This window comes from Pelobates fuscus, chromosome 9, assembly GCF_036172605.1.
Source record: "Pelobates fuscus isolate aPelFus1 chromosome 9, aPelFus1.pri, whole genome shotgun sequence".
In the NCBI taxonomy this organism is placed as follows: domain Eukaryota; kingdom Metazoa; phylum Chordata; class Amphibia; order Anura; family Pelobatidae; genus Pelobates; species Pelobates fuscus.
Window position 1 is genome coordinate 86,388,753 of NC_086325.1, and position 18,434 is coordinate 86,407,186.

General features: G+C 44.3%; 1 pseudogene; it reads right to left on the minus strand.

The window, feature by feature from the left end:
• Positions 1 to 2,865: 2,865 nt before the first annotated feature.
• LOC134573658 (uncharacterized) lies at positions 2,866 to 8,545 on the minus strand (annotated as a pseudogene).
• Between the last annotated feature and the right edge of the window lie 9,889 nt (positions 8,546 to 18,434).

Below are 18,434 nucleotides of genomic sequence, written 5' to 3' on the forward strand. Positions count from 1 at the left end.
AAATATTATTATCACATTCCATCCCTTGATCACTCAGTGAGCAAAACCTCACACATTTACACATACCATTCAGGTTATCAGCAGGGGGAAAACCCATTTACCCACTGATTCCCATTATGCTCCACTCACACCTGGAACCGATTCAAGCCTAATTAAACTCTTCTAGCGCTACACTATGACTTATTTTTAAAGCTAGCAACGCTTTGAATGCAGAAAACTGTAATTTTGTAGCACATATAAATACAAAGTATAATAAAAACACACCATGCAATACCTTTTATTATTTTCAACCCAAGCCCTCCTATCCAGGAGTATTTTGTAGCATTAGCTAACCAGTGTATAATAGTGTAGGTTCTCTTTGTGCTCTGCTGATTTGCATAACTTTCCCAATATTGGGTAAGCTCTTAGAGCTTACAGGTGTATACAGTATGCGGCAGCCAAAGGGCGTTGTAGATTCTAACGTTAACAAATCAAATGATTCATTTGGTAACTTAATATAGGTCATTGACTCAGTTTCATTGTGGCTAAAATAGCCTTCTCCTTCTCCATAGAGGTTTGCTCTCATGTTTGGACAGTTAATGGTCAGGCAGGTTACTCTTATTCACTATCTCTTTCCATCTCATCTCTGCGGAATCACTCTGGTCCCAATCTCATTGTTGGTATCTGAGCCGACGAAAGGGTGTAGAGTAAGCACCAGGGCCGCCACCAGAAATTTTGGGGCCCCTGACAAAGCACAAGGTCTGGGCCCCCCCGCCCCACCCCCCCGGCCCGCCCCACCCCCCCGGCCCGCCCCATCCCCCCAGGCCCGCCCACGAGTCCGCCCACAGGACTCTTACCTAGTCCGCAGACAATGATGCAGGACTGAATGTGGTGTGTATAGTGGAAGTGAATTAGAATGTGTGTAATGGATGTAGTGTTTGTGTGTATTAGATACTGTTTGTGCAGTGAATGCAGAGTGTGTGTTTGTGTAGCGGATGCAGTGTGTGTAGTGGATGTAGTGTGTTTGTGTAGTGGATGTAGTTTTTGTGTGTACTAGATGCAATGTGTTTAGTGGATGTAGTTTGTGTTTTAGACGCAGTGTCTCTGTATAGTGAATGCAGAATGTTTAAATGTGTGGTGGATGTAGTGCGTGTACTGTGAATACAGGATGTTTGTGTAGTGGATGCTGTGTGTATAGTTAATGCAGAGTGTGTGTCAGTGTAGTGAATGCAGAGTGTGTGTCAGTGTAGTGAATGCAGAGTGTGTGTTAGTGTAATAAATTCAGTGTGTGTGTCAGTGTAGTGAATGCAGAGTGTGTGTGTCAGTGTAGTGAATGCAGAGTGTGTGTGTCAGTGTAGTGAATGCAGAGTGTGTGTGTTAGTGTAGTGGATGCAGTGTGTGTGTCAGTGTAGTGAATGCAGAGTGTGTCAGTGTAGTGAATACAGTATGTGTGTGTCAGTGTAATGAATACAGTATGTGTGTGTTAGTGTAGTGGATGCAGTGTGTGTGTTAGTGTAGTGAATAAAGCATGTGTGTTAGTGTAGTGAATAAAGCGTGTGTCAGTGTAGTGAATAAAGCGTGTGTGTCAGTGTAGTGAATACAGCGTGTGTGTTAGTGTAGTGAATACAGTGTGTGTGTCAGTGTAGTGAATACAGTGTGTTAGTGTAGTGAATACAGTGTGTTTAGTAGATGCAGTGTGTGTTAGTGTAGTGAATGCAGTGTGTGTGTTAGTGTAGTGGATGCAGAGTGTGTGTCAGTGTAGTGAATACAGTGTGTGTGTCAGTGTAGTGGATGCAGTGTGTGTGTTAATGTAGTGGATGCAGTGTGTGTGTTAGTGTAGTGAATGCAGTGTGTGTGTTAGTGTTGTGGATGCAGAGTGTGTGTTAGTGTAATGAATGCAGAGTGTGTGTTAGTGTAGTGGATGCAGTGTGTGTCAGTGTAGTGGATGCAGTGTGTGTGTTAATGTAGTGGATGCAGTGTGTGTGTTAGTGTAGTGGATGCAGTGTGTGTGTTAGTGTAGTGAATGCAGTGTGTGTGTTAGTGTTGTGGATGCAGAGTGTGTGTTAGTGTAATGAATGCAGAGTGTGTGTTAGTGTAGTGGATGCAGTGTGTGTTAGTCTAGTGGATGCAGTGTGTGTGTTAGTGCAGTGGATGCAGTGTGTGTGTTAGTGTAGTGGATGCAGTGTGTGTGTTAGTGCAGTGGATGCAGTGTGTGTGTTAGTGCAGTGGATGCAGTGTGTGTGTTAGTGCAGTGGATGCAGTGTGTGTGTTAGTGTAGTGGATGCAGTGTGTGTGTTAGTGCAGTGGATGCAGTGTGTGTGTTAGTGTAGTGGATGCAGTGTGTGTTAGTGAGTGTAGTGGATGCAGTGTGTGTTAGTTAGTGTGTTTAGTAGTGCATGTATGAATGTAATGAAAGTTATTCCCCCCTCCCTGTTTCTTACTTGGTTCAGGGAGGGGGGAAGATCCTTTGATCCCTGGTGGTCCGATGGCATTCTGGGGCCCCCCGGCTCCCTGTATTTGCAGAGGGGGCCCAGCGGACTGCAGAAGCACTTTCCAGCATTTGCCTGTCTCTAACTCCCGCGAGACGTGGTTTGCGCGTCGCGCGGAGCGTTGCCATGGTAACCCATGGCAACGCTCTACCGACCGCACATCTCGCGGGAGTTAGAGACAGGCAAATGCTGGAAAGTGCTTCTGCAGTCCGCTGGGCCCCCTCTGCAAATACAGGGAGCCGGGGGGCCCGCGGCTGCACATATATATAGCGATGATCGCTATATATATGTGCAGAGTGTAATTGTGGGGCCCTGGACTGCCAAAGCAGTCCGGGCCCCCCAGGACCGCCGGGCCCGTGACAACCGTCACGGTTGTCATCCCCTGATGGCGGCCCTGGTAAGCACGGTCATCACAATAACAGCCGGACCAATGAGCTTCGCCTGTAAAGATACAACTCATTTTACTCTCTCAAATAACATTTGCCCGAAGGCACATATTCCCATTTATCATGACCTGACTTGGAAAGTATCACGGTATTGTCATTGCCTATTGCAATAATGTCTGCTGGTTCTGGGGGACCTTTCTCTGTCCTCACCCAGACTTTGGCCCCTGGATTTAGGTTACTAGAGCCAAATCCCTTATCTCCTCTTACTGTTTGTAAGGTGGGGGCTGTTCCTTTGTGTAACTGTCCCTGGTAAATGGGGATGATAACCAATTGGGCTATTCTGTCCCCTTCTTGCACTAGCAAGTCTTGTGGTTCCTGATTTAACAAAATGACCTTTATTTCTCCTTGGTAATCAGCGTCTATGACCCCTCCCATTACATGTATCCCTTTAAGGGCGAGGCTAGACCTAGGTGCAATTAGTCCAAAGTGTCCCGGGGGTATCTGTATTCCTATACCTGTGGGGAACATCTGAACCTGCCCTGTTTTAAGTCTTTCTTCCTTTCTGGCTCTATTCCAGTCTATTCCTGCAGCCTCTGGGGTAGCCCTGTATGGTGCCAAGGCTCCCTCCTCTGTTTCCCAATATGTGATGGTGTTAGTTGCTACATATGGTTTAGCTTGTATATTGGGTGCGATCATTCTAGTGAGGGGGGTGTCATGATCTGAGAGTGGCCTATTGTTTAAGATGTTCACAGCTGTAGGCAAGTTATCTCTCCATTTGACCATTGTCCCTTCACCAAGTTTTCTCAATTGTTGTTTCAACAACCCATTCATCCTTTCAATCAGACCAGCTGCTTGAGGATAATAAGGCATGTGAAATATCCATTCAACATTGTTTTCATTACAAAAATCTTGTACCGGGGGGCGGAGCCTGCTAGCACACGGCACCAGACGCCATTTTCCATCTCTCCCGATCCTAAAACTTAATCCAGGCAAAATCCGCAAAACGGGCACCCATCCAGCCCCACAACCCACATAATCGGAACCAGCAAGGCAAGAGGCACCGGCAGATGCCTTTTTTGCAGCCCCACAAGCTCCCCAAGCGGAAACGCAAAACCGGGGCCTACACCTCGCCGGCGATCCGGGACCTGGAGGAATTTCTGTTCCGGCCGCGAGCAGAGAGGGTAGGACCTCCACCACCCCCCTCACCCACTGAAACGCCAGCGCTCATACCTGCAATGGGACGCAGATCCCAAAAACCAGCACCTGATGGAGGGGATATCGGCGCGCTGCTGCAACGCCCGGCGCCACCGCGCCCCGCTCCCATGCCCGTGGGCGGAGAACAGGAGCCAGCTCACGCTCCCCAACAGGAGCGGAGGGGACAGGAGACCCCCCAGGCCACATGGCCAGCGCAGGTACAGCAGCCTGAATCCCCTGCAGATGCAGCACCAGCCACTAAGGGGGACCTTAAACTCCTGCTTGCTGATATTCACAAGCTTTTAGCAGCTGACACTGCCCTCCTCAAGACAGAGGTACAACTGGTTACAGATAGGGTAACTACCACAGAGCAAGAAGTAGGGGAGGTTAAAACACACCTGACAACACTAGATGAACAAGTCCTCACTATACAGCATCACCAAAAACTTATGGCACTTAAAATGGCGACCATAGAAGACAGACAAAGGAGAATGCACATCAAAATCAGGGGAATTCCAAATGCAATCACTGCAGAAGAACTGCCTCATTACGTAAGGCGTCTTCTAGCCAGCATACTCCCCCACGCAGCTGCAAAGAAAATCGCCATAGACGGCATCTACCGGCTCCCAACATACACTCATCTGAAAACACCGGCAGCACGAGATGTCATCTTAAGGTGCGTCACAGTTCAGGACAAGCTCCATATTATGGCAGCGCTTAAAGACCGAACGCCACTGCCCTTTGAAGGCACAGAGCTAACCTTCTATCAGGACTTATCTAGGGCCACACTACTGTGGCGCAAATCATACGGCCCAACAGCAACACAGCTACGTGCCGCAGGCATAGCCTACAAGTGGGGAGCAGGAGGGTCTATGGAAGTCACCCGCGCAGGGACAACACACGTCCTCTCATCGCCTGAGGAAGCCTCCAAATTTTTGAAAACCCTCGGCTTGCAGCACCAGACCCCGAAACAGCAAGGAGAACGCACGGAACGCATGACCGCCTCTCCCGATACCCCGGGAACAAGTGAACTGGGGGCATTGGGCACATGAACACTAACCGGTTGATAAAACACAAGATTTAAGATTTAATTACGATGGACTTTAAGTTCTATTATGTTTATTATGCCTTTTACTTTAAGTTACTATATCGTTACCTGTAGGACGGATTACTCCGCTGACGCTACTTGAGTTATACTACCACTAAGACTGGTAGCCTTAAAAGCACCCAACTCTTTTATTTGACCTCGTACCAACTTTTTATTTGACCTCGTACCATCCCTGGTACATGTCTATTCTGCTCATGCTGACACACTGGACATTGCAAAATTACTGTTTTAATTAAATCAAGTGGCACTAAAATGCCTCGCTGTTGTGCCCACCTGTGAGTGGCTTTCTCTCCCAAGTGTCCACATTTCTGATGGGCCCAAGTAGCCAATCCCAAAAGTGAGTTAGAATTTTCAACAGACGCCTCTGAGATCTTGGCTTTCTCGTCTGCAACAGAGTTAAACAGACGATCCAATGAGTCAGTATTGCAGTGAGCATCAACATGAAAGACTGTTACCTCATTTTGATGTACCATCTCCCATATCTGCTCCCACAAATCTTTTCCCCAGACTTCCTTTGTATGAATCATGAACTGATGTGACTGCCATGTAGGCAACCACGTGGCCAGTCCATTGGCAACAGACCAGGAATCTGTGTATATATGACAACTTCCAGGCATCTCTTGTTTCAAAGCCTGAAACACTGCATATAACTCTGCATACTGGCTACTTTTTCCTGTTCCTGTTGTAGTCAGAATTTTCTTGGTTTCTGGATTGTAAGACACTGCTTTCCATTGTCTTTCATTACCAATGTATTTTGCTGAACCATCAGTAAACCAAGCATGCTTTGCTTGATCTTGTGTTAGTTGCGCAAAAGACTTTCCCCACTTTACTGGAGATTCCACTGGCTTGTCTGCGTCTGGCAGATAACCAGGTTCTTGTATCGGTGCATCTGCAATTTTCTCATGTAGTACAGCCGTACCACTATTTCCTGTTTTAGCTCTACCCTGTATGTACCACTTCCATTTTATGATACTGGACTCTTGTGCATGACCTATCCTATGTGTCTTAGGGGAACTAAGTACCCATTGCATGATAGGTATCTCTGGGCGTAAGAACACAGTATGTCCTACTGTCATCTGTTCAGTATCTACCAAGGCCCAATAACAGGCCAAGGGCTGTCTCTCAAAGGGTGTGTACCTCTCTCCTGCCTCAGGTAACTTCCTTGTCCAGAAACCAAGGGGAACCTTAGTCCTTCCTTGTTTCTGCCAAAGGCTCCAATTAGCCCATTGCTGATTTACTGATACATTTAAGTCTATGTCTCCATCTTGTATGGGCCATAGATCAAGGGCTTGTTGGATAGCCTGTTTAGCTCCCTCAAATGCATTCTGTTGTTCATCTCCCCATTCAAAATCATGTTTTTTCCTGGTTACTTTGTACAAAGGGGAGAGTAACTAACTCAGGCGTGGTATGTGTTGTCTCCAGAAACCAAAGAGACCTATAAAGCTTTGAGCTTGTTTCTTGCTTTTGGGAGTTTGAAACTATAGCACTTTTTGCTTAGCTTTTGGAAGGATTTCTCTGTGTCCTTTGTTCCACTGTATTCCTAAGAATTTTACTGTTTGAGCAGGTCCCTGTATTTTACTGGGATTTATCTCCCACCCTTTGCTCTTCATGTGCTCCATGATCTCTTCAAGAATCTGCTGACACTGTTCTTCACACTGTCCCTGAATCATAATGTCATCTATATAATGGGATATTTTCACCTCTTACGGTATTTTTACCCCATCAAGATGTTCTGCCACCAGCCGATGACAGATGGTGGGACTATGCAAGTATCCCTGTGGCAACCTGGTGAATGTGTATTTCCTCCCTAACCATGTAAAAGCAAACTGCTCTTGATTTTCTTCAGCTATTGGAATAGTGAAGAAGGCATTAGCCAAATCTATAACTGCATACCAGATCCCTGGATGCTTCTGTATATTTTCTATAAGAGTGACGGTGTCTGGGACAGCAGCAGTCAGTGGAGGTGTGTGTTTGTTAAATTCTCTGTAGTCTACCGTCATTCTCCATGTATGGTCTGTTTTACGTATTGGCCACACGGGATTGTTCCAAGCAGTAGTGACCCCTCGTAGGACCCCAGCTTTTAATAAGTCATCTATGGTTTCTCCAATTTCTTTGTGGCCTCCTGGGATCCTGTACTGCTTTATATGTACTACTTTAGTAGCGGGTGGTAGTTGCACTGGGGGCATTAACAATTTTCCTACCACCACTGGTCTGGCTGATATATAGGGTTTAGTTCGAAAACTGTAACAGCCATCCCCCAAATGTAAGGTCAATCCTTTAAGGATATCAATTCCAATTATGTATTCGGGTATGGGGACAATTAAAACCGAATACTTCTTTTTTGGCAACTGTCCAATTTTCAGTTCTACCCAGGTCTGGACTGCTTCTGTCCTCTTACCTCCCAGGCCTGTGATTACATAGGGTAATCCAGCAAATTTCTTAGGGTTACCATGAATCAAAGTGGCTTCGGCTCCAGTGTCCACAAGGGCAGTAACCCTTTCAACATTTTTATTTTTCCAGTAAATTTCAACTTTTACATGGGGTCTATGGTCTTTTACTGAAAAGTCAATCACTGGAGCCTGCCTCACTAGTCAATTCCTATCGTCTAGGTCTGTCAAATCCAAGTCTCCCAGGTCGGGCAATTCCCTGTGTGCATACTCGTCAAGTGTTTTAAGTATTACCCAACCTCTTTTCTGCCACTTATCTTTTGGAAACTTTTTCAGACAAGCAAGAAGGTTAGTAGGCATGTCAATTTCACTTTTTTCACATTCACAATCACATTTACAAGCTGAACGGGCCCATTCACTGGCAATGGATGCATATGGCTCATCTTCCCATCCGGGAATGTTTTTAAACATTGTGCAAAGTTCTTATGGTTTATTTAGAATATACTTGCACTCCTTGGGGATGTGTGTACTATGTGTTTTATTTAATTTCACTTGAATATGTACTAATCCAGACACCTAGTGTCTGGCTTATTGTTTTATTCTTCACTCAATAAACTTGCACTCCTTGGGGATGTGTGTTCTATGTGTTTTATTTAATTTCACTTGAATATGTACTAATCCAGACACCTAGTGTCTGGTTTATTGTTTTATTCTTCACTCATTCGTGTCAGAATCACCCCAAACAATCTTGTGGTTTTGGTGACCTTATCTCAATACCTGGTATTGAGCTTATTAAATTAGCAGCAATTCAGCCTCATTCAGGACGCTAGCCTGTTTGAGGGTAACGCTCCCCAGAAGGCACTGGCGTTCTACACACCCTCAAGGTGTATAGGTGCGTCTACCAACTGAGCACAACATACATTCTTGAATCAATCTTCAGAAGCACTCCTCAATCTTATTAGATTGAGCATTCACTCACCAATCTTGCTCTTGCAACGTCATGTAACTATTTTCAAGTTTACACAATGTTCAAAGAATCTCTAGAAACCGTAATATTTGTTATCTACGACTGCAGCGCGCGGCAGAAACTGATAGCTTTTAAAAAGCTTTTTTCCTCCGTGACGCAGCAGAAATTAAACCTCGTACAATGTTAGTTTCACTTTCCCTTTTACTCAAGATTTACATAGACAGTTCTAACAATTTCTAAACACAATTTTCTTATCTTAACTATTCTTAACAACGTTTTAAACACACTATTATTATTTTAAACTATTTTAACTTGTTGATTTCAAGTTCCCTTGCTCAATTAATACTCAACGCTCGCAGCGCCAAAATGTTGTGCCTAATCATTAAATTCATGAAGCACCAATATCCAAAAAGTAATAATCAATACCTAATAAGGTTTATAGTGATATTGGCGGGCACACAACCCAGTTCGGATAGAGTACATTGAGTTATAGGAAAGAAAAATCACACAGAGACCAAGTTGAATATAAGAATTCACACTACACTGTATTATCCACAAAGGAATCTAAGCAAAGTAAGTTTTACTCTCATTTAAGTAGTTGCATGCATTTACTTCAAACAGCTTAGTATCTAGATATATCAGCTTAAGTATACATCACCATTAGAGAAGCTTGGTTGTCTCCTTGCCACACATGACTGGGGAGAACTCAGGCAGTCATTCGGAGAGACCCTCTCTTCTGGGAACAGCAGAAACCAGTAACACGCGTCCGCATTACAGGTGGGTAGTTCTCCAAGTGAGCGCAAGATTCCCTTAGTCTTATATACCTGTCTTCAAGGACAGACAGTAGTTCCTTATCAGTGCAGCCCAGCAAAAGACCTTGATACAAGCAGCTGGATGTACCTGGCAGTTGGCCAGACTGTTCAGGACCACCAGAACTTATGCCAAGTCTTGTGCGGTTAATTATCGCTTATCTACAAGCTTTCTTTGTACGGTTCTAGAGATGGCAACATAAGTTTTTGTTGGCAACATAAGTTTCTCAAACTGCTGAATTGCTGTGTCAGCTTATAGTGCTGTGTCAGCTTAGTAAACAGGTGTAGTGCTGTGTCAGCTCTTAATAGCTGTGGCATAAGGCCTTCAAGCCTGCATCTAGTAATTGTGGCCTTCAAACCTTCATCTAGTAATATGTGCTATGTGTGCTTATATGCTTACCGGTGCCATCTTAACTATCTATAAATGTTTGAGTTGCTCAATAGTGATCAATCAATCATACTTAATTAATATGAAATATTATTATCACAGAGGCTTAGTGGTCGATCACACCCTTGGGTCAGCCCATATGCCATGATAGTTCCTTGTCCAGTTGCATGGCAGAGAGAATCCATCTTCCTTGAAGTAAAAGTTGTTATGACTGACTTGTTATGGCGTACCATATCACTCTTCAATTAGGCCAAAACAGAACGCTGCAAGGCACCCACCATGGTATAGCTTCTGCTTGTGTGTTTGTAAAGTATATGCAGTGTGTGTGTAGTGGATGATGTGTGTTTGTATAGTGAATGCAGTGTGCTTGTGTGTGTGTGTGTGTGTGAATTTGTAGGGGTTGAGACAGGAGCAGTTAAAATGTTTTAATCATTTTAACATTATCTAATGTTTTCTTCATCCCTGCCTCTTATTTGTGCCAGGGAGGGTTGACACTACATTCCTTGGTGGTCTAGTAGCACTGCACAGTCTCCTGCTTGACCATCTACTGGGTCCAGGGTGGATGCAAGGAATTCTGCTGCCTTAGGCAAAGATCCATTTTATGGCCCTGTTACGACATACAATTCAATTCACTCAGATATTTACTAAATAAACATCACATTTTTCAAATTAGATATTTTGGCATAAATTTTGCAGTTTGGGTTTCACTTTCCTACAGATTGGTGTTTAATGAATAAACCCCAAATGTCTATGTCTGATTATCCATTCTTAACTATCCCTTTCCCCATGTCCCGAACGGTTTGCTGGCGAATAGTTCCTGGCGAACATAGCTTGTTCGCGTTTGCCATGGATGGCGAACATATGCGATGTTCAGTCCGCCCCCTATTCGTCATCATTGAGTAAACTTTGACCCTGTACCTCACAGTCAGCAGACACATTCCAGCCAATCAGCAGCAGACCCTCCCTCCCAGACCCTCCCACCTCCTAGACAGCATACAATTTAGATTAATTCTGAAGCTGCATTCTTTTTTTTTTGCATTTTTTTTTGTGTTTGTATTTATTAATTATACATTATCCTCTATAGCCAGTAACCTGTGTTTATTATACATTATTCTCAATAGCCAGTAACCTGTGCCTATTATACATTATCTCCCCCATAGCCAGTAACCTGTGTTTATTATACATTATCCCCCATAGCCAGTAACCTGTGTTTATTATACATTATCCCCCCACAACCAGTAACCTGTGTTTACTATACATTATCCCCCCCACAACCAGTAACCTGTGTTTATTATACATTATCCCCCCATAGCCAGTAACCTGTGTTTATTATACATTATCCCCCCCCATAGCCAGTAACCTGTGTTTTTTATACATTATCCCCCCCCCCCCCCCATAGCCAGTAACCTGTGTTTATTATACATTATCCCCCATAGTCATTTATCGTTGGACCTAGGCAGCATGATGTCTTAGGCCGGCCCAGAGAGTGAGTGAGTGAGTGAGTGAATAATTAGTAATATATGTAAATCGGGTTCATGCAAAGAGGGTGAAAAGGTATTAAAGAAAAACACACTTATTGCATCAAATTTACAAAGCCAAACTTTTAAAAGCTTTCCTCATTTCTTTCTCGGGATGAGGAATATATCGGTTGTAGACTGAGGATTTCCATCTGCCCAATCTTTTAATAATATGCACTGGAGTGTCAGTGTTGAAGGAGACCGAAGCTGCCCCTTTTCTAAATAAATGACCCGAGACATGGATACAACCCAATCTTAGGAGTAGTGTTCTGGTGTAACAGTAGTGTACATTTAAAAAAAAATACAGGGGGCTTGTTGTCACCTTTCGGGGGACCCTTGGTGTTGTACGTGGCTGGGTGGAGGAAGAGACCTTCAATGACATCAGTGGAACGGGACATGGCTAGCTTGGTATCCAACCTTGTGCAAATGGGGAGTTTGCGGTTGTGCAAATGGACTGTTTGCGGTTGTTTGCGGTGCGTTAAACGGGGAGTTTGGTCTGTCACTGTGAAGCGGGCGTAACCCTTACACTACCTGATCGATACAACATCATACCTGATGTTTTAAAGCACGTTATTCCAAGCAATTTAGGAATGTTAGGTGATTTATGCCCTTTATGGATTAAAACCAGACTCTGCATCAACTATGTAATTTTCCATGGGAGTTTTGCCATGGATCCCCCTCCGGCATGCCACAGTCCAGGTGTTAGTCCCCTTGAAACAACTTTTCCATCACTATTGTGGCCAGAAAGAGTCCCTGTGGGTTTTAAAATTCGCCTGCCTATTGAAGTCTATGGTGGTTTGCCCGTTCACAAACATTTGAGGAAGTTTGCGTTCGCCGTTCGCGAACGGAAAATTTCATGTTCGCGACATCACTATTTATACACGCTCGTTCTCATCACTTTTTCTTCATTTTTTCCCCTTTACTTGCATCTTCCATATCTGCCTACCCTTTTCTACTTCATCTTTCCAGTTTGTCACTTTTTTGGTAGTGTCCGTTGCTCTTTTCACAGTGTTCCCTGTGTGTCTTTTCCCAAATGGGTCTATTCATTAAACAGTTGAAAAATGAGGCCAAAAAAGAAAAGTTGGAAAAAGTCTCTATGTTGTCTACATTAAAAGGTATTTATTAGAAGGCAACAACACAATACTATAAATTCATCACAAACACGCAGCCCAGCCCCACAGAGCAACAATACCTTTAATCGCTCTATCTCTATGTGTGTTTATATCAGTATATAGTAATCCCTTTCCCCACATGTTTGATCTCCCCCACAGTTAGGCCTTCACATCTAGTAATGTTAAACATTACATCCACCAAGGAAGAAAAGGTAACAACAGACTGATTTTCTGCCTGGCAATATCTTATATACCCTTAGTTGAAATTATGTGTTTTACATCACATCCTGGTTTTCAACGTATTTATGCATCACTTTAACCCCTTAAGGACACACGACGTGTGTGACATGTCATGATTCCCTTTTATTCCAGAAGCTTGGTCCTTAAGGGGTTAAGCAAATTGTTGTTAGGGAAGGAAAGATTCTTAGCCCTCCTACCTAGGCCCATTTCTTTGTTTACCATGAAAGGAAGACAAGTTACCACACAAAAGCCCACTGCTTAATATGTACATACACATACAAACTGCCTAATACTTAAATACACACACGGAAACTGCTTTTATTACAAATTGCGCTGTGTGTGTATGTACGTACACACAAAAAAAAATTGCTTAATTTGTACATACAAATTGCCTAATACATACATACGTACACTCACACAGTCTAATACCTAATACACACAGACACACACAAACTCTTTCTGCTTAATTCATACGGACGCACTGCTTAGTACATACAAACAGAAACGGCTAATACCCAGTATATACACATACACACTGTAACAAACTCATTGTATTTCGTATACTCCGTTCGTTCGCACACTCCCAAAATGGTAGAGGCTTAAGTGATTATAGCTCGTTCGCATAGTAGGCTGGTACGTACTCTCCCGACATCCTAAGGTAGTGGGAAAAATCAATTGGTTCGCCGTTTGCATACCCAAACATCAGACGAGACTTGATGAAGGGTACAACTGTAATGTTTTATTCTGGTCAAATGGCCCACTTATATAAACATACCCTCAGCATGGGGTCTTAAGCATAGACATAGTAAAACACGCCCAAAACATTCCCACAACACGCTCAGGAGTCTCTGTATCGGGGAGATAATTTAGTGTACTTTGCTTAAAGTAATTATCTCCCAGGCACTAGAGGTACACAGTATAAAACATAAAATACCTCAAAATACATATAACATATATAGGAACCACCACAAATATTATAGCCCAGGATAGCCTGGATCTGAGCGTCTAACATATCCAAAATGGCGCTCAGATCCCACGAACACAGCCAAATTGCCACTGGGGTAAAGATTGTATTGACCGCACACGTGGTGTCTGCCAAAATCAGTTCCAGAGAATCAGGGGTAGCGGTCGGTCACGCTTGGGAGTTCCCAAATGAACAAAAAGTCGAAAGGTTCACCTGGCTCATAGGTAGCGATTGTTCGCCTTGTTCTTGCGAACAATCCTACCGAACAGCGCTCTCCTGGCTTGTCATGAAAGAAGCAGGCGTTCCTACCAAATCACCGGTGTTCGTGGGGGTCAAGTGTCGGCTTTACAGTTCCAGACACTCGATGGCCAGGTACCGCTGCCTGCTTTTGGGAGACAAGATGGTTTTTCAACGCACGTGTTGTTCAGTTATATGAACGGCAGCCACACAGCCAGAGCACTTAAGTTTGTGACTTCATTGGAGTTAAATGAGCCAGGGGGGTGGTCGGTAGATTAGTCTACAAAATTTAGGGAAAATTAAATATGGGACACACACACTTTCTTTCTCTCTCTCTCCATATTTGAAGGCAGTATTTCTTCATATATTCTCTGTATGAAAAAGCGCAGCAGAATTTCTCCTGTATCCCATAAGGTAGTTACAGCCATTCCATCTGCCCTGGAGATAGTTGCTATGGTTATTCTCCACAGTCATCAGCGGCAGAATTTTCTCTGATGCATCCATTATGTGAGGTTGACATTACAACTTTCCTAATGTCAGACCAACGTCTGTGTCTCTATAAAGCAGATCTGCTGTGACATATGTTCTCAGATTTGTTGTTAACAATGTGGAGTTATAGCCTTTCAATATGATTAAGTCTGTATTCTCATCTCCCCATCCGACATACTGTAACTGTCACACAGCTGTGCCCTCCAAGACTAACACTGTTGAGAACTTCATATTGTATTGATCTGTGCTGTTGGAGTGAAAGATTGGTTAAGCTGTTCTGTTCCACAGAATTCAGGAGATTTGATCAAAGGTAAAGCCAAATACTAGTACTTATGTTATTACTTTTATAATTTATAAAGCACAGAGATATTCCGCAGTGCTTTATATTGGATTAATAAGACATATTTAAACCCAGCACGTGCCCCAGTAGTTGCCTGGTTGTTCTATGTGTTCTGTTGCATTTGCGTTCCTTACCACTAACAGGCTCCTCACAAGCATGGGTCGTCAAAAGCATGATGGTAGTATTAGAACCCACTTAAACTTATTAAATTGCTGTCAGAGTTCTGGGACTGGTAGAATGAGAACCAAGACAGAAAACACCAAGGTTATGGGCTAGAGGGCAGGTGAGAACAAACACTTCTAGTCTTCAGTGCTAAAGGCAGCATAAATATCAAGACTAGTTCATTCTGTCCAAACAACTTCTTGCTGTTGGTGCCTCTCGTGACAGCTACTGAAGGTGGTTTTAACCCTGCAATTTAAACATTGCAATTTCGAAAAGGACAGGGACACTGCAGCCAGACCACCCCGCTGAAAAGCAATGGCCTGGGTGACTTTAGTGACCCTTTAATTCAAAATCTTATCTATTGAATATGTTCCCTGACAATGTATTAATTTATCTCAGTTATTATGTTAGAGCTCCAGCTCTGTGGTTCAGTATTGCATCATAAAGTAAATGCTTTCAGACTCCCTAAGGTTCAAGTTGCCTCTAGACTGGGTGTATGTCACCCTGCTCATTATTGAAATACAATTTTTCTTTGTATCTGAACAGGAGTTTGAAGACGCTCACCCTCTCTACTGGACTGAAAAAAAGTTCTCAATATTATGGTTCTGCTCAGAATCTTATATCTGCGTACATCCTCTCTTATTACTGTCCTAAATAAATTCTCGAAGGCTATGCAATCCTACCTCTCCAAAAAAAAGTCTAGAATTTACTTATGTACCCTTCAAGTACTCTCCAAGCAGGGTGGATTGAGCTGTTTGTAAAAAATATGTGCCTACCATCCTTAAAGGGTCATTCTAAGCACCAAAAGCCCTTTGTCTTTCTGAAGTGGTTATGGCGCAAAGACCCTATAAATGAAGTAACAAAGAGTCAGCTACAAGGGAAAGACATGAATTGAGAGAAGATTAAAAAACATAAAAAGTGATGGAGTATAGATTGGTGGGTTTTTAGGACTGTAGATGCAACTATCTTGACCTTCAATTTAGCAATGGATCGATAAACAAGGCCCCCAGACTATAAGAATTATTCTTTGGACCAGTTAAAGTATTAATTTATACTACCACTTTCATTTTTCAGATGTTCTTTGGTATCTGAGGGATATATGATGTTTTACAAACTTCTGCCATTCTATTCAGAAGGGCAATTTTAACAATTGATATATTTTCTGCTCTGGTGTAAGGATGAGATGTATGGGATATAAGCAACAACCAAGGATGCATTGGGAATGTATTTTGATGGACCCTGGATAACAGGTTTGCAATCTCCTGCTATAAAAGTTGTAGCTTAGGATATGTCCACCAGACATGAAGATATGTATATATCTCTATCCCTTCATGTCCAAAACATGCAAGACATTATCCCTCTATTAGGACTATCCTTTGTTGAATACATATTTTCCTGCACTGTTATGTTGTATGCATTGTTTTGAGTGTGTCACCAGTGGTGGAACTAATGTAGAGAGGGCCCTGATATAACCAAAAGGTAGATCCCCATCTGTCGTACAACTCCCACGATACTATGCTGGCAGGAGATCTACCATTTGCTCATCCTTGCAGGGTTTTATTTGAGAGCAGTGTTTGTGCATTTGAATGTAAGCATGTTTTTGTGTAGAGTATATGTGTGCATGTAGAGGTATATGTATGTACCGTTGCCATTGGAATGCAGTGCTGCGCTTCTGTGTAGTGTTTGCATTTGAATGCAAGTGCACATTTCTATGTAGTGTTGGTATGTGAATGAAGGGAGGTTTGTATACAATTTTGGTGTCTTTATAGAGAGGAGTAAGTTTGTTTGTAATGCTTGCTTTTTCAGGGGTGTGTTGGTGTTTGATAGTTCCGCCGCTGTGGGTCACCATAAGTTGAATGTAATGTTGTTAAAGGTTATTCCTAGATTTCAATAAAGCACTAGGGTGGTCTTGCCCAGTGGCAGATCCAGAGCCTGATCTCGGGAGGAGGGGCACATGTAGATTATTTAAATAAATAATCCAGACACAATAACCACTACAGCTCAGTGTAGTGGTTATTGTGCCAATAGTGCCGAGACCCCCCTCCCAGAGTAAGTAGTCAAACTGTTTAAGAACAGTTTGACAACTTACCTGAGGTCCTCTGGGAAATGGGGCTGTAGTAGGGCAGAGGAGCAGTGGTATGTGTGAGTGGTGCAATGTGTGAGGGGTGCAGTGTGTGTGTGTGAGGGGGACAGTGTGTTAGCAGTGTGTGTGTGAAGGTTGCAGTGTATAAGTGAGGGTGGCAGTATATGTCAGGGGTGCAGTGTGTGTGTGGGTCATTATGTGTGTGTGACAGTTACAGTGTGTGTGTGTATTGCAGTGTATGTATGTATGGGGGGCAGTGTATGTGTGGGGCTATGTGTGGGGCAATGTATGTGTATGGGGGGCAGTGTATGTGTGTGGGTGCAATGTGTGTATGTGGGGGCAACGTGTGTGTATGGGGGGCAGTGTGTGTGTATGGGGCAGTGTATGTGTGTGGGGGCAATGTGTGTATGGGGGCCAGTGTGTGGGGGGGGCAGTGTATGTGTGTGGGGGGGCAGTGTGTGTATGGGGGGCAGTGTATGTGTGTGTGGGGAACTATGTGTGTGTATATGGGGGCTGTGTATATGGGGGCAGTATGTATATGGGGGCAGTGTGTGTATGGGGGCAGTGTGTGTATGGGGGGCAGGGGCAATGTGTGTGTATGGGGAGCAGGGGCAATGTGTGTGTATATGGGGGCAGGGGCAATGTGTGTGTATGGGGGCAGGGGCAATGTGTGTGTATGGGGGGGCAGTGTGTGTATGGGGGGCAGGGGCAATGTGTGTGTATGGGGGCAGGTGCAATGTGTGTGTGTATATGGGGGCAGTGTGTGTATGGGGGGCAGGGGCAATGTGTGTGTATATGGGCGCAGTGTGTGTATGGGGGCAGGGGCAATGTGTGTGTATATGGGGCAGTGTGTGTATGGGGGGCAGGGCCAACGTGTGTGTATATGGGGGCAGTGTGTATATGGGGGGCAGGGGCAATGTCTGTGTATATGGGGGGAAGGGGCAATGTGTGTGTATATGGGGGCAGTGTGTGTATGGGGGGCAGGGGCAATGTGTGTGTATATGGGGGCAGTGTGTGTATGGGGGGCAGGGGCAATGTGTGTGTATATGGGGGCAGTGTGTGTATGGGGGGCAGGGGCAATGTGTGTGTGTATATGGGGGCAGGGGCAATGTGTGTGTATATGGGGGCAGTGTGTGTATGGGGGACAGGGGCAATGTGTGTGTATATGGGGCAGTGTGTGTATATGGGGGCAGTGTGTGTATGGGGGGCAGGGGCAATGTGTGTGTATGGGGGCAGGTGCAATGTGTGTGTATATGGGGCAGTGTGTGTATGGGGGGCAGGGGCAATGTGTGTGTATATGGGCGCAGTGTGTGTATGGGGGCAGGGGCAATGTGTGTGTATATGGGGCAGTGTGTGTATGGGGGGCAGGGCCAACGTGTGTGTATATGGGGGCAGTGTGTATATGGGGGGCAGGGGCAATGTCTGTGTATATGGGGGGAAGGGGCAATGTGTGTGTATATGGGGGCAGTGTGTGTATGGGGGGCAGGGGCAATGTGTGTGTATATGGGGGCAGTGTGTGTGTATATGGGGCAGTGTGTGTATATGGGGGCAGTGTGTGTATGGGGGGCAGGGGCAATGTGTGT